Source organism: Gorilla gorilla, chromosome 6 (genome assembly GCF_029281585.2).
Source record: "Gorilla gorilla gorilla isolate KB3781 chromosome 6, NHGRI_mGorGor1-v2.1_pri, whole genome shotgun sequence".
Classification (NCBI taxonomy): domain Eukaryota; kingdom Metazoa; phylum Chordata; class Mammalia; order Primates; family Hominidae; genus Gorilla; species Gorilla gorilla.
In genome coordinates, this window is record NC_073230.2 from 103,683,859 (window position 1) to 103,697,147 (window position 13,289).

At 34.5% G+C, this 13,289-nt stretch overlaps 1 protein-coding gene across 2 annotated transcripts in view; it reads left to right on the forward strand.

Annotated features, from left to right (window-relative positions):
* Positions 1–13,289, forward strand: part of SEMA3D (semaphorin 3D) — a 191,827-nt gene that overhangs the window by 91,290 nt on the left and 87,248 nt on the right. The window lies entirely within an intron of this gene.

Genomic DNA, 13,289 nt, shown 5'->3' on the forward strand with positions numbered 1-13,289 from the left:
CATCTTAATTTTCAGTAAATATCTTAGCAGGGGATGACGTGTTTTATGAAAGTGGCCAAGGAAAAAAATCTTAGCTAACTTTGCAATTTTGCTTTAAGAGATGCTGCATAGCTTAAAAGGCATTTTTTCCAAATATGTCTCAGTTTTACCATACTAGCAAAAAGCAATTCATACTTTTAAGGGAATTTGTTCTTGTTCTGTTCTCTGCCTTCAGGGATTGGAAGAAAAAATCCCTTTATCTGAACTGAGTGTATTAGATCATTGCTTAAAATAAATTCTTATAACTTCCTGCTGTGACTATTTTAAGCAAATCTCTCTTTGGCGATGTTCCATGCATGAAATGTGCTAATATTTTAAAAAGTAAATGTTTATGAAGTATCAATTTATCTTATGATATTATTAAAATAAAGTTGTTTGAATACATTATGAAATTAGATGTTGTCTACATAACTGATATTTCTTTATATCTCTATAAAATGTATAATTCATAAGGGGATTATGTATGCAAAGGTAATAATTTATGTTATATAGGTATCCACCATTCCAATTTATATAAATCACTCTATTGCTAAAGATACTCCACAGTAGCACATAAGTGTCAAAATGCAGTACTTTAGGTTTAGACCCACTTGGTTTTCATTGGCTCAGTGCCCCTCGGCAAAGATCCAAACTCTTTTGCGGAGGAAACCACACATGTTGGGACTCTGAGGGGCTGAAGGCTGTCCTTTGTACTCTTTAGGGTTAAAGCAATCTACAACATATAATTGAGTTATCAGTGACTGGTTGGGATTTTTTTTTCCCTTGGAAAGTTAAAAAAAAAATCTGTAGAAAATACTCAATTGAAGTTAGCAAAATTTGCAATATATGTGAACTTGGAGGTTTTGTACAAACAAGGCTGTGCCTATTGAAAAAAAGGCCATTATCATTCATATTTGCCATGGGCATTTAGTGCAGAATCACCAGAAATTATAGCAAAATCCTTCACAAAATTCATTTTGTAATTATCATTTAATAATATCTTTTTACTATCTTTACTCTTGTTTAGACTAGATTTTGAGTCTACTAGAGTGAATAGTGCAGGTATATAATTAGTAAATATTTGACAAATAAATGATTGCAGAGGAAGAAAGTCAAAATTAATTAGATTTTTGGGGAACATTTCCACTATCTAGAAAATAAAAATTAAGTAGACTGAGTTGTTTTTTATTTCTTTGTTTTTTAAATTATCTGGTATTAAAAGAAGATGGATGAGATTATGACCTTTTGTCTTTTTTGAAAATTTTTTTGAGAGGAAGGACTATTTCTATAGGGACCTAGACTTAAAAGCAAGTATAAGCACACATTGCAAGGATGTGACACCTCACAACTTAACTATCCCGAAGCTTAACGATTCCAAAGTTGGTCCGTAAGGCCTCTCTTCAGCTAGGGAATACTCATGGACTCCTTCTCTGGGACGGGGTCTGGAAAGATGATGCCCATTGATTTGACAGTCCATTCCCCCAACACTAGATCAAAATGGAACAATCAGAACCAGAAGTGATCACATTGCAAGAGAAGGACATGGATCAAGAACTGTATTTACCAGTTATGACACTTTCGTTGTAGGTTGAGTTTCTCCAGAAGCCAACTCTGAGATGAAGATTAGCTCATAAGAGAGTGTTCTTGGAATCAGCCCAGTGGGAGGAAAGCTAGGAAGCAGTATTAGACAAAGGGAGAGTTGAGCTGTGACGTAGTCCCAGCAAAAGCCTCAGCTGACAGGCCAAGCTGATAATGTGGCAAATATTTCAATATATTTTTCTAGTGTGAGTGATAATACCATTTTTAACTTAGTTTATCCTTTTCTCCTATCTAATCTGTTCACCACAATCGTAAGAGATATCGTCACAAAATTAAAAGTCTGAATGTGTCTCACTCACTTGTACAACTCTGGCAATTTTTCTTAGGAACTTGAATAAACTCCAGGCTTCTTCGTATTGACTTCTAAGGCTCTTCCTAGCCCATTGCCACCCTGTTTCCAGTCTCACTGTTAACTATTCATTGTTCTCTCACATGCACTCTATTTTCTGCTTCTCTCTCCCCACCCCCTCTTTCTCCTTTACTCAAAGCACCCTGTTTATTCTTCATAAAATAAATAATTTATTATCAAGTTCTGTGCCTTTTCTAAAACTTCCTGGATTTCACTTTCTTGCTCATTTCACTGCTCTTCATTCTTGAAAGGCTTTATCGAATTATATTTTTTTCACCTTTGGCTCTCCAAGGCTTCACCTCACCCTCGGGAAATTTAAGTGTTCTTCACGTTTACAGGAGCATTTTATATATTTATGTCAATGTCAGATGTCCTAGCTGATAGTGTTGTCAGTATTCATTTGTGTCAGTATGTCTTCATCCACATTATACATTCCTTGAATAAGGGGATGATTTTTATGCACTTCTGATTCTCTTTTAGCGCACTGCACAATGTCTGATACATAAAATACACTAAGTAGTGTGTTTCTTTAAATTTTGAATTTGTGATTTTGTTAGTTTTCCTTTTTTGAGTAAGAAACCACTATATGACTTTTATCAATTAGCGTGGAATAGATAGCTAACAGAATAAAAGACACCTGAATTTGGCTTAAAAATAAGAAAATTTGTTATATAATATGAATATGTTCAGAGTTTGAGTGACTACAAAGATGAAAATATCATCTGCTTAATGATGTTATCGAGGACGCAGTTCTTTCTCTGTCGGCCACTCTTGGGATTGGCATTATCTTTAGGTTGGTAGCAAGATGGCTGCCACAGTCTTCATGGGTCACATCCAGACAAAGAAATATAAATGGTAAAATAGATTATCACTTATATATCTTCTTTAGGAGCAAAGAACTTTTGCAAAACCCTCTCTTTCATCTCGCTGGCCAGAAATATATTAGTTTCAACTCTCAAACTTGCAAGGAAAGGAGGTAACTATAAGTTGCTTATATCAGTCACCTCAAGTTGAAGGAATATTTAGGAACGAAACACTTTGAATACTACACTTACAGAGGGAACAGAAAACAAACTTTCTTTAAAAATTAATTGACTTAGAAGACTGATTTTTTCTTTTTCAATTTAACACAGGTAACCCAAGGGAAACACAAAAGTTTTCTCAGCCAAACAAAAAGAAGTATATATTGCCTATTTGGAAAGACTTACAAAGATTAGCTAGTTCTACAAGAAAATTATCTGGAAGAATTTATTTTTCTTTCAGTAGATAGCCTTGGAAAGTATTTGTTGCCAGTATCTTTTTCATCTTATGTAGTAAAAATTGAAAAATCTGCTAATCCTCATAAATAATTATTTTGCTTGTACAAGAGTTTATTTGCCTCTGCAAAAGTTTTCTCGATTCATGATTTAATATAAACTTCATGAAATCTGGTCTGCTGCAAATCTCTTTAATTATGGTGAAAACATATAAGTTTTCTCCCTTTAGTATTTTGACTGTTTTAGGGGTGTGACACTGATGAGAAAGAGTGTCTTATAACTTGGTTCAAAGACATACATAACATGTTATTCTATAGTCATAGTATTTAGCATTATTCACTAAATATTTAATGTACAGAAAACATATTTTTTAAAAAATCAAATAACTAAATATGACTTAAGCATCATTTAATATATATCTTAGTGCAATTATACATAAAATAATGCCACTTTTATTGGTTTGGTTTTGTCAGTCTCTGCAGCCGAAACAACTAATATGCATTATAGAAATAAAACTTGGGATACTTTATAAGTGACTACACTTTGAATATTTTTTCTTTTGCCCTTCTACTTGAGCCAGCATTTCTTTTTCATTTAGTTCAACAAAAATCCATTGAGTATCCATTATTAGCACTAAGCATATTGTAATAGAATATAAAACTCAGATCTTGTCATTGCTCTAATCTTAGTTAGGGAGACAAGGCATAATACAGTTACAAGGAAAGTTAGAAAATTTTAAATGTCCAAAATAATGAGACAGATCACATATGGTAGATATACAGAGAGGGGAAAACAACTACATGTTGTTCATGGTTTTGAACTAGTACAAGACGGATGAGTAAAATTTGGATTAATGTTAACTGGTTAATCTAAAATGTTTGCATTTAAATTTGGAACTTGGGGTTTGTTGTTTCCTTGTTGTTCAGTTCAAATGGGGAAAAATATGTTTGAGAAATGGAGCAGAAAAGAGTCTATTGTCTATTCTGTATGTAGATTTTTCACTTGATCTTAGCCAAAAGGCGAGAAGTGATTGTATGTAGATTTCTCATAGTTTAAATTAAGGGAGCTGCATTTTCCTGCCCCAGCCCTTAACATCCTACTCTATCTCCTGAGTCAGAGAAAGTATATAAAAGAAGAACTTTAATAGTCCTTCAGAAAGGTGGCCAACTGTGAATAGACATTTATATCTATTTATCATTCATTTACAAGTGATGCATTAGAAGCCTGTTCAGTGTAGACATTATAATAATGAATGTGTTTGACATTTGTACAATATGGTTTAAGGACCCATGGTTTCTAAACAAATTATTCGAAACGACATAGTAACTGTCAGTTTGACTACAAGTGAACATTCTCTACTTCAGCCAGCCTTAAGTAGTCCTAGTAATAATTCATATAAAATCCAGAGCCCTCTCTATGTAAACTTCAGGAATAATGTATACAAGCTGAAAGTCTTCCCCTCCCTCTTTCTCACTCTTTTTTTTTTTAATGGAGTCATAGTTGATGGTAAAAAAAAATATGCAATACTCTCTGTTTGGTTATGTTACTTAGTTGGACTTTTGAGTTAATGAATTGTTGGGATCCTTCCATATGAAAATGTTACTTATTTTGGAAGCAGTTCAAACCTGCAGGGATGGAACAAGTCTCTAAACCAGGATGCAAGCAAAGGGTCACAAAGAGAATGACGTATGACTTACCAAGCTGAGTACTGCTTTTGTGTCTATATTATTCAAGCATTTATTTGTTGGCTTTCTTTCTCTCTTTCTCCTTCCCTTCCTTCCCTCCCTCCCTCCCTCTCTTCCTTCCTTCCTTCTTTCCTTCCTTCCCTCCTTCCTTCCTTCCCTCCTTCCTTCCTTCTTTCCCTCCCTCCCTCTCTCCCTCTCTCTTTCTCTCTCTTTCTTTCTCTTTCTCTCCTTCCTTCCTTTCTCTCTTTCTTTCTTTCTTTCCTTTTCTCTTTTCCTTTCTTTCTTTCTTTCTTCTTTCTTTTTGCATGTAATTGTAAAGATTACTTGAAATCCGTAATGCTACACCCTTATGTTTGAGCATTTATATTGTGAAAATAACTAACCTAAATGAATGTATAATTTTACATATAATAATTTCCAGTGGAATATTTAAACACCCTTCTTTGTCTAACATAAAAAGGGCTTTGTTATTTCCCTTTCTTTAAGGAAGTCTAGAACAAGAGTTTTGATACATGAGGACTCTACACTTGCTTGTTTGATATTAAGTATAAGCAAAAATACTATTATAAATCAGAATGATCTTCTGACTCCAGTTCTATTAACTTACTCTATGGCTGAGTAAGACATTTCTGTCTAATGCTTTAGCTTCTAAGAAGTCTGTTACATAGTGGGAAAAGAAAAGAATAAATAACCTTCTCACTTAAAATCAAATTATTTGTAAAACAAAATCGTCGGTCTTTTAATTCTTATTTAATACTTGAAATTAAGAAAATAGAAATACTTGAAAAGCATGTGGACATCCTAATAAATTAACTTTTGGTATAAGGCACACTGCTTAGTTTCATGTGATTAATCTGTTTCCATTGCCTGCCGAGCATATGCTGTCTAGTAATCACAGAGCTAAAACAATCAACTCGTTCATGGATGTGCTGGCTCCCTAGCCCGGGTGCTGATGTGCAGGTCCCATCTGGTCACTGTAATGTACTGTCAGGATGTTGTCAGACTGCTCAGACCTCGCCAGAACTCTCACAAGAACCCCTTCTCAGTGTCCAATTCTATGGGAAACTCTGCAGATTACTTTTCAAAGAATAATTATTGAGCGCTCACCATGCCAGATTCTGTGCCAGGTGCTAAAGGTGGTAGGAAGAAAAAGCAATGTTCCTTGACACCAGACATCAGTGCTTACTAAACTTCAGTAAGTCGTGGTTTAGAGGTGTTGAATAGTATTCACTACAAAAGTTTGAAGTCCATCCGCAAGAGTAATTGGACCACAGGTTCTAAATTACTGACCATTTGTGGACTTCTTAGATTTATTTTAATTTGTATGGTATATTAGCATTTCTCTCTTTCATGCAATACATATTTGTAGGTGTTTTTTTGTTTGTTTGTTTTATGAGATAGGTTCGCACTCCTGTCACCCAGGCCGGACTGCAGTGATGTGATCTCGGCTTACTGCAGACTTAACTTCTTGGGCTCAAATAATCCTCTCACCTCAGCCTCCTGAGTAGCCGGGACTACAGGTGCTTGTCACCATGCCCAGCTAACTTTATTATTATTTTTTTTAATAGAGACAGGGTGTTGCCATGTTGCCCAGTCTGGTCTCAAACTTCTGGGTTCGTGAAATCTGCCCACCTCACTTGTAATCCCAAAGTGCTAGGATTACAGGGCATGAGCCATGGCACCCGGCCTTGCAATACATATTTATTGAGGTTCTACTATATTTCTGATACTCTTCTAGATACTGAGAATATAGTGAAAAATAAAACAGGTCAGACATTCATGCTCATAGTGTCTTCAATCTGGGAATAGAGAGTTAACGGAGAAAAGGAAACAAATAAAATAGCAATTATTGCGAAGTGTTATGTTAAAAAATGTGTGGTGTTCCTGGGAAACTACTTCAGATTGGTTATTAAAAAAGACCTTTCTGGGGAGATGATAATAAAATTGACAGGTATCTATAAGAAGGGATCATCTAGAAGAGGTCAGATGTATTTTAGCTAGAACAAGCTCTACCTAGAAGATAATAATGAAGTATTATTTTAAAGAGCAGCATTAGCTGGCATACACAAAGAAGCTCAAGAAATGTTTACTGCAAGTTTCTTTCAAATGAGTATTAACTTGGTGGAGATGATTTGTGTTTTAAGGCTGGGCTGCTGAGATTCATACCTACCTAAGGTCACAAACCAAGCGGCGATGCAGTAGGAACTCACATTCACGTGTTCTGATTGCACTGCATTTAATTGATCTTTACACCTGGAAAAAGGTCTCAAACTAAACTTACTTTTGAAAAAGAAAGTGCAAATGGATGTGATAAGCAAAAGTGTAGTAGAAGACAGAGATGATTCGTGGAAGAAAGCTAAAATGCAAGCGAGGCTTCTGAGCTGAGTCGGGAAAAGGGAAAGGGAAAGACAATTGTCACCCAAGGCTTCATGCAGAAAAGTCATGGAAAAGACCACTTTAGACTTTGCCTGGAACTCCATCTTCTGTATTGAAGCGCATTTTCTTGGAAAATTTGTAGGCCTGCCCTTATATAAAAATCTGAAACAAAACAAAACAAAACAAAAATGGAGAATTAAACTTCCCTTCTGTAACAATTTCTATCTAGGCCAGGCCAATACCCACTGCGCAAGCTTTACCTTTGGCGCTGTTGCTCTTGTTTTGCAACAGGAAAACACCTCCCTGTCCTGGGAACCCAGAGTAACCATTGCTCTTTTAGTTGTTCAAATCCTTGTATCATATAGCATTCAGAGTGACATTTTTTTCTTTAAAGCCATTTAAAAACTTGTATCCTGTTTTTTGAAAGAGATGGCCACTATCTCAAGGGTTCTGAATTTTTGTCTTTAATTAGGTTTTATGAATAAGTTTCAACTTCCTTTTGTGTGTCTTGTTCAGTTGTTTTGACATCTCTGAATTAGGCCGAGAGGCATTTGACTGACCTTGCACTTGCTAACTTGAGTCAATTAAATTGCTTCTCCAAAGATGAAACAAAGAGCAGATATAATGAGAATTTCCTTTGGATGTTGTTATAAGGTCTTATCATTATTTGAATGTTTCTGTAACTTGCCTAACACTGAATAATTAAAAATTAATTGTCTGACATTTTCACCTTACTAAAAGATAAGTATTCATTAATTATATAAATCATGAATGAAACAATTGTTAGGGATACCGCAATATTTTATGAGTCCCTTCTAAGTATTTTTTCAAAGTGAAGTAAAAATAATATTAAAAGGACAAAAAGTTGTTTTGGATTTTGGACAGAGAAAAGTAAATAAAATCAATATAACTAGGTCACAGCTTGTATTTTTAAATTCACACAGTTTACACTACATTTACATAAAAAAGTATTATTAAATCTTTTTAAGAATATGTTTAAACTATAACTTTATGCACAAAGCCTATTTAAGGAGGCACTGAAGACAATTTTTATTTCAGTAATATGGTCTCTTTTCATACTAGTAAGCTATACAACTCTAAAAGAAAATATACAGATATATGTTTAGATAATAATATTTGAGCCTTCCAAGGTTAGCATGAAAAAATTAATCCTTTGGAAATGATCAATTGTGAAATACTATAAAGGCAACATAAATATACTAATATGGGTAAGTCAGTAAATTATAGAATATGAGGACTGGCTTATGAGACATACTTGTTTAACAGTGTTGACCCATAAACTCTTATTTCCAAGTGAAGACATTTTATAAATTTATTTACTTCCGTTTGCCAGTTTTCTGTTATCAACTAGATCTGTAAGAATTAGCACTCAAATTAAAACCAATTTGCAAGTATTGTTTAATAATTGTTCAATTACTAGCTATACCCTGAATAAGTAAGTTGAGAGGAATTCTTAGGTTCTTCTGGATCCACAGAAAAGATCTCTGTTTGATTTCTGATGTCTCCTGCACGTGAGTAGACAGCAATAGTAAGCTCTCTGCATATTTGCAGTCCTTGATATCAAGGCTCTAAGGTCCCAAAGACCACAACCCACCAAAATTATATCCTTAAAATCTGTATCTGGTGCATCAGCACAAGGTTAGTTAAGAATTAGTGTTTTGTGGGAATATTTCAGAGCAATTAAAATATGGCCATTAGGCAATGGCATCTCTGTTTCTGGTATGACTCTCTTTGATAAGTGAAGGAAAAATATCTGTGGATGACTTTCTAAAGGACAAATATGGTTGCATCAGCTTTTAGAAACAGGGCCATGTGCTTTGTTGTGTGCTGTTTCATGCAACTTTTAATATGTCAGGATACTGTGTGCAAGACACACTACAGTGTAAGAAGATTTATGTGGCATTTTATTGCTGATAAATTCAAAAGGCAGTAAGAGTATTAATAATCACTGTCTCAAAATTGTTCATATTAACTATTGATCCTGAGGGCTGACTTTTAATAGATAATGTGGACATTATATTTTTAACTATATGGTGTGACTTTTGTCTAATAGTGATGCAATCTCAAAGTGTACCGACTAGGCCACTAAAATAATCCAAGGAACACAGGTACCTCTTGGGCTCTTGTACAACAATGCTGGAACTTCAGCCTGTATGTGAAACATATCTTATTCTATACCCAATCACCCTATAGTTGACATCTCTATTTTTCCCTTTACATAACTGCGTGTGTCTCTGTCTTTCTCTCTCTTAGTATTTTCCCCCTCCACATGCATCTATACACACACACACACACACACACACACACACACACACGGAGAGAGAGAGAGAGAAAGAGACTAGAAAAATATGAAAATAGTGGAATGCTGTTATATATGTGCGTGTATTGTACATTATATATCGCATTATATAAACATATATAATGTGATATATATATACATATAACACTTCAAAAGATTATTGAAAATTTTGCCAATTCTATGTAAGAATAAGAGTGGATCTTTAAAAATGATTTTGTCTTGTTTTTTGTGTCTTTAGATTGAATTAAGGGAAATTCTGTCTCTTTAAATTCTTTACCAATTAGGAATAAAAATGAATATTTAAAAAAAATCTCTTTAATGACTAGGTAGTATGTAAGAAAAAAAATCCACCACAAATCATAATTAAACTGACATCTTTTCAATATTGACACAGCTATAATGACTATTTTTCCCTTCTAAGTAAGTGTTTAGAGTCTAAAAGACAATCAGATATATCATAGGTTGTTTTGGCTTAAGGTACTTCTGTTAGTGATGACTAAACCTTGGCAGCATTGTGTCAAAATAAGCCAATGTATAATTTCAATAAATCCTTATTTTTGAAGGTTTTAATTTTACTTTAAGAAGTAAAATTTTCTTTGTGATCCTATCTCATAATCCCTGTGCTTGTATATAACATTTACTTGCTAATCAAAAAGTCAGTTCTCTGAAGCTTGTAATTAGTTGTATGGCTTCATCAACTAGGATGGTGCAACTCAAATTACAATTATGTGACTTATAAGCAATAACTGAAAATGTACAACAAAAACATTAAAGCATCTTTTACAGATTTGTATTCCTTTACAAAGAGAATATATGTGCAATTGCTATTTTAGTGTCAAGTCCCTGAGACAAAATTAGAGTTGAAACTATCTAGCTAAACCAAACTATTATATTAGAGTTGAAACTATTAAGAGCAAGTACTTTAAAACAGAGGATCAAAAGTAGAGACTGGCTAAAGACACTGTTTACCAGTAAGTGCTCCACAATGCTCCCTGGGCACAGTGGTTTCATCCCGTGTACTCTCTTGTCACTCTGTATCTCCCATCCTAACTCAGACCCAAGCACCTCAGTTTGATGCCTTGGCTGACATACAGAAGGCCTTTCATAATTATATGTCTAATGAACAAATAGTTAATGAAGACATAACCAAGGTATCTATAGATTTTTTCAAAATTACATATCATTCAAATAATAATGTAGGAAACAAAAAATATAACTCTTTCATATTAAGTAAATGAGTCTTAAAAAGGATAAAGACCATCACAGGGTTTTATTTTTTACTTCAAATCATAGTATTGGGTGATTGAGTTAAATTAAATTATGAGATAAATGATGCCTCCAAAATTAAATGTGAATATATTCACTAGTGCTTCTAAGAGGAGGGGCTTATTTAAAGAATGACAAAATGTGGAAGCACTCTTTATATCATTTTTGAAATCTAAATAAAAGTTTCAAAGTTAGCACCAACTATTTGTTGGAATCAACCTAAATGCCCATCAGTGGTAGACTGGATAAAGAAAATGTGGTACATGTACACTATAGAATACTACCCAGCCATAAAAAAAGAAACAGACCATGTCCTTTGCAGAAACATGAATGGAGTTGGAGGCCATTATCCTTAGCAAACTAACACAGGAACAGAAAGCCAAATACTTACAAAATGGACTTCTATGTGTCCATGTGTTCTCACCACTTATAAGTAGGAGCTAACTGATGAGAATACATGGACACATAGAGAGGGGAACAACACACGGTGGGACCTTTTGGAGGGTGGAGGGTGGAAGGTGGGAGAGAATCAGAAAAAGTAACTAATGTGTACTAGGCTTAATACCTGGGTGAAGAAACAATCTTTACAAGAAAGCCTCATGACACAAGTTTACCTGTGTAACAAACCTGCACTTGTACCTCTGAACTTAAAAGTAAAAGTTAAAAAGAAAGGAAAAAAAAAAAGAAAATATTATTGAAAAAAAAAACCTTTCCTAGGCAAAAGGTCTGCATCAATAAATATATTTTGAGTGCATTAAAAATATTAAATCAATTGACAGGTTATGGAAAAGTATTCTGTGTACTATTTTCAGTCCAATGATATAAAGTTGTCCTTTGTAAAATCACTGTAATATTGAAGAACCAGCAAGTACAGCATTTTACTTTTGCAAGATGAAAAAGTTCTAGAGATTGGCTGCACAACAATGTAAATATACTTAACATTACTGAATTCTACACTGAAAATTGTTAAAATGGTAAATTTTATGTTATGCGTTTTTAACCAAAATTAAAAGTAATAATAAAATTGGACCAGTGGAGGGGGGAAAAAGTGAGAGGATACCTTGAGAGTTCATAAGCTCATATCTAAAGCAAAGACTCTGAATTCAAGATGCATTTTTTTTTTTTTTTTTTTTTGAGATGGAGTCTCGCTCTGTCGCCCAGGCTGGGGTGCAGTGGCGCGATCTCCTCTCACTGCAAGCTCCGCCTCCCGGGTTCACGCCATTCTCCTGCCTCAGCCTCCCAAGTAGCTGGGACCACAGGCACCTGCCACCACGCCAGGCTAATTTTTTTTATTTTTAATAGAGACAGAGTTTCACTGTGTTAGCCAGGATGGTCTCGATCTCCTGACCTCGTGATCTGCCTGTCTCAGCCTCCCAAAGTGCTGGGATTAGAGGCGTGAGCCACCACCCCCTGCCGATGCAATTTTTAAGAAGCACTCAGTCCAGTATTTTTGCCAGCAATGATGAATAACAAAGGAACAACCAGAACAAAAATAACAAACAAACAACATTTGAAGAAACGTTCCAATTTTGGGCCAGCTGCAGTGTTCCATCTGGATTATTAAGTTATGGCTTCACGGTTCTGGGTTTATGACTAACCATTGTCCATTGGTCCATGCATTGCCCATTTTAGTTAATGTATTTACTAACTTACATTATTCTCTTGTTCTTAATTATGTTGTTAAACACCTGAAAAATGCACCCTCAAGCACAAATGCTAGAATCTGGTAAATAACCTGTTTCTTAACCTCCAAGTCATCCTTCCCCTCGTTTCCCATTTTGGCTGGCCATTTTTCTAAATCCACCCACCTATAGACCTGAAATGTAACCATTTTATTTTAGTTGCTTTTAACTTTATTCTAAAGCAAGATGTGCGGTTTGCAATTTGAGGAGATATTCTTTTTAGACCTAATAATGAGTTGCTGATTTCCATTCATATTGCTTTTCATTGCTGCAGCTCATTGATATTTGACTGCTGGCTACTATTTAAAGTTGTGTGATAGTAGAACTACAGTGATTCAAACCATTTCTGAATAAATAGCATTTTCTAGTCGGCATTGTGTACCTTATCAAGATTAGCTCATCACTTGGGCCTCCTGCTGCCTCCACCACCTGTCTATATACATATCTGGATTGTAATTTGTGAATGTTAAGATATTCTCTAAGTAAACAATCTTGCTCCGGTTTAAAATCTCAATAATTTCATTGTATTTGTCTATTTTGAATGCTATACTCTGTTCTTTATTTAGAGACATAAAATCCTAAAATTTCACCACAAAGATAATATCATATAAACATTGATGACTTCTAAATCCTTTGTTAATTCCAGGTTTAACAAGTCTCTTTCAGTGTATTCCCTCACGATATTTTCTTTTTTTGTCACCTATTAAAATATTTTCTGCTACCATTGGTGAGAAACAT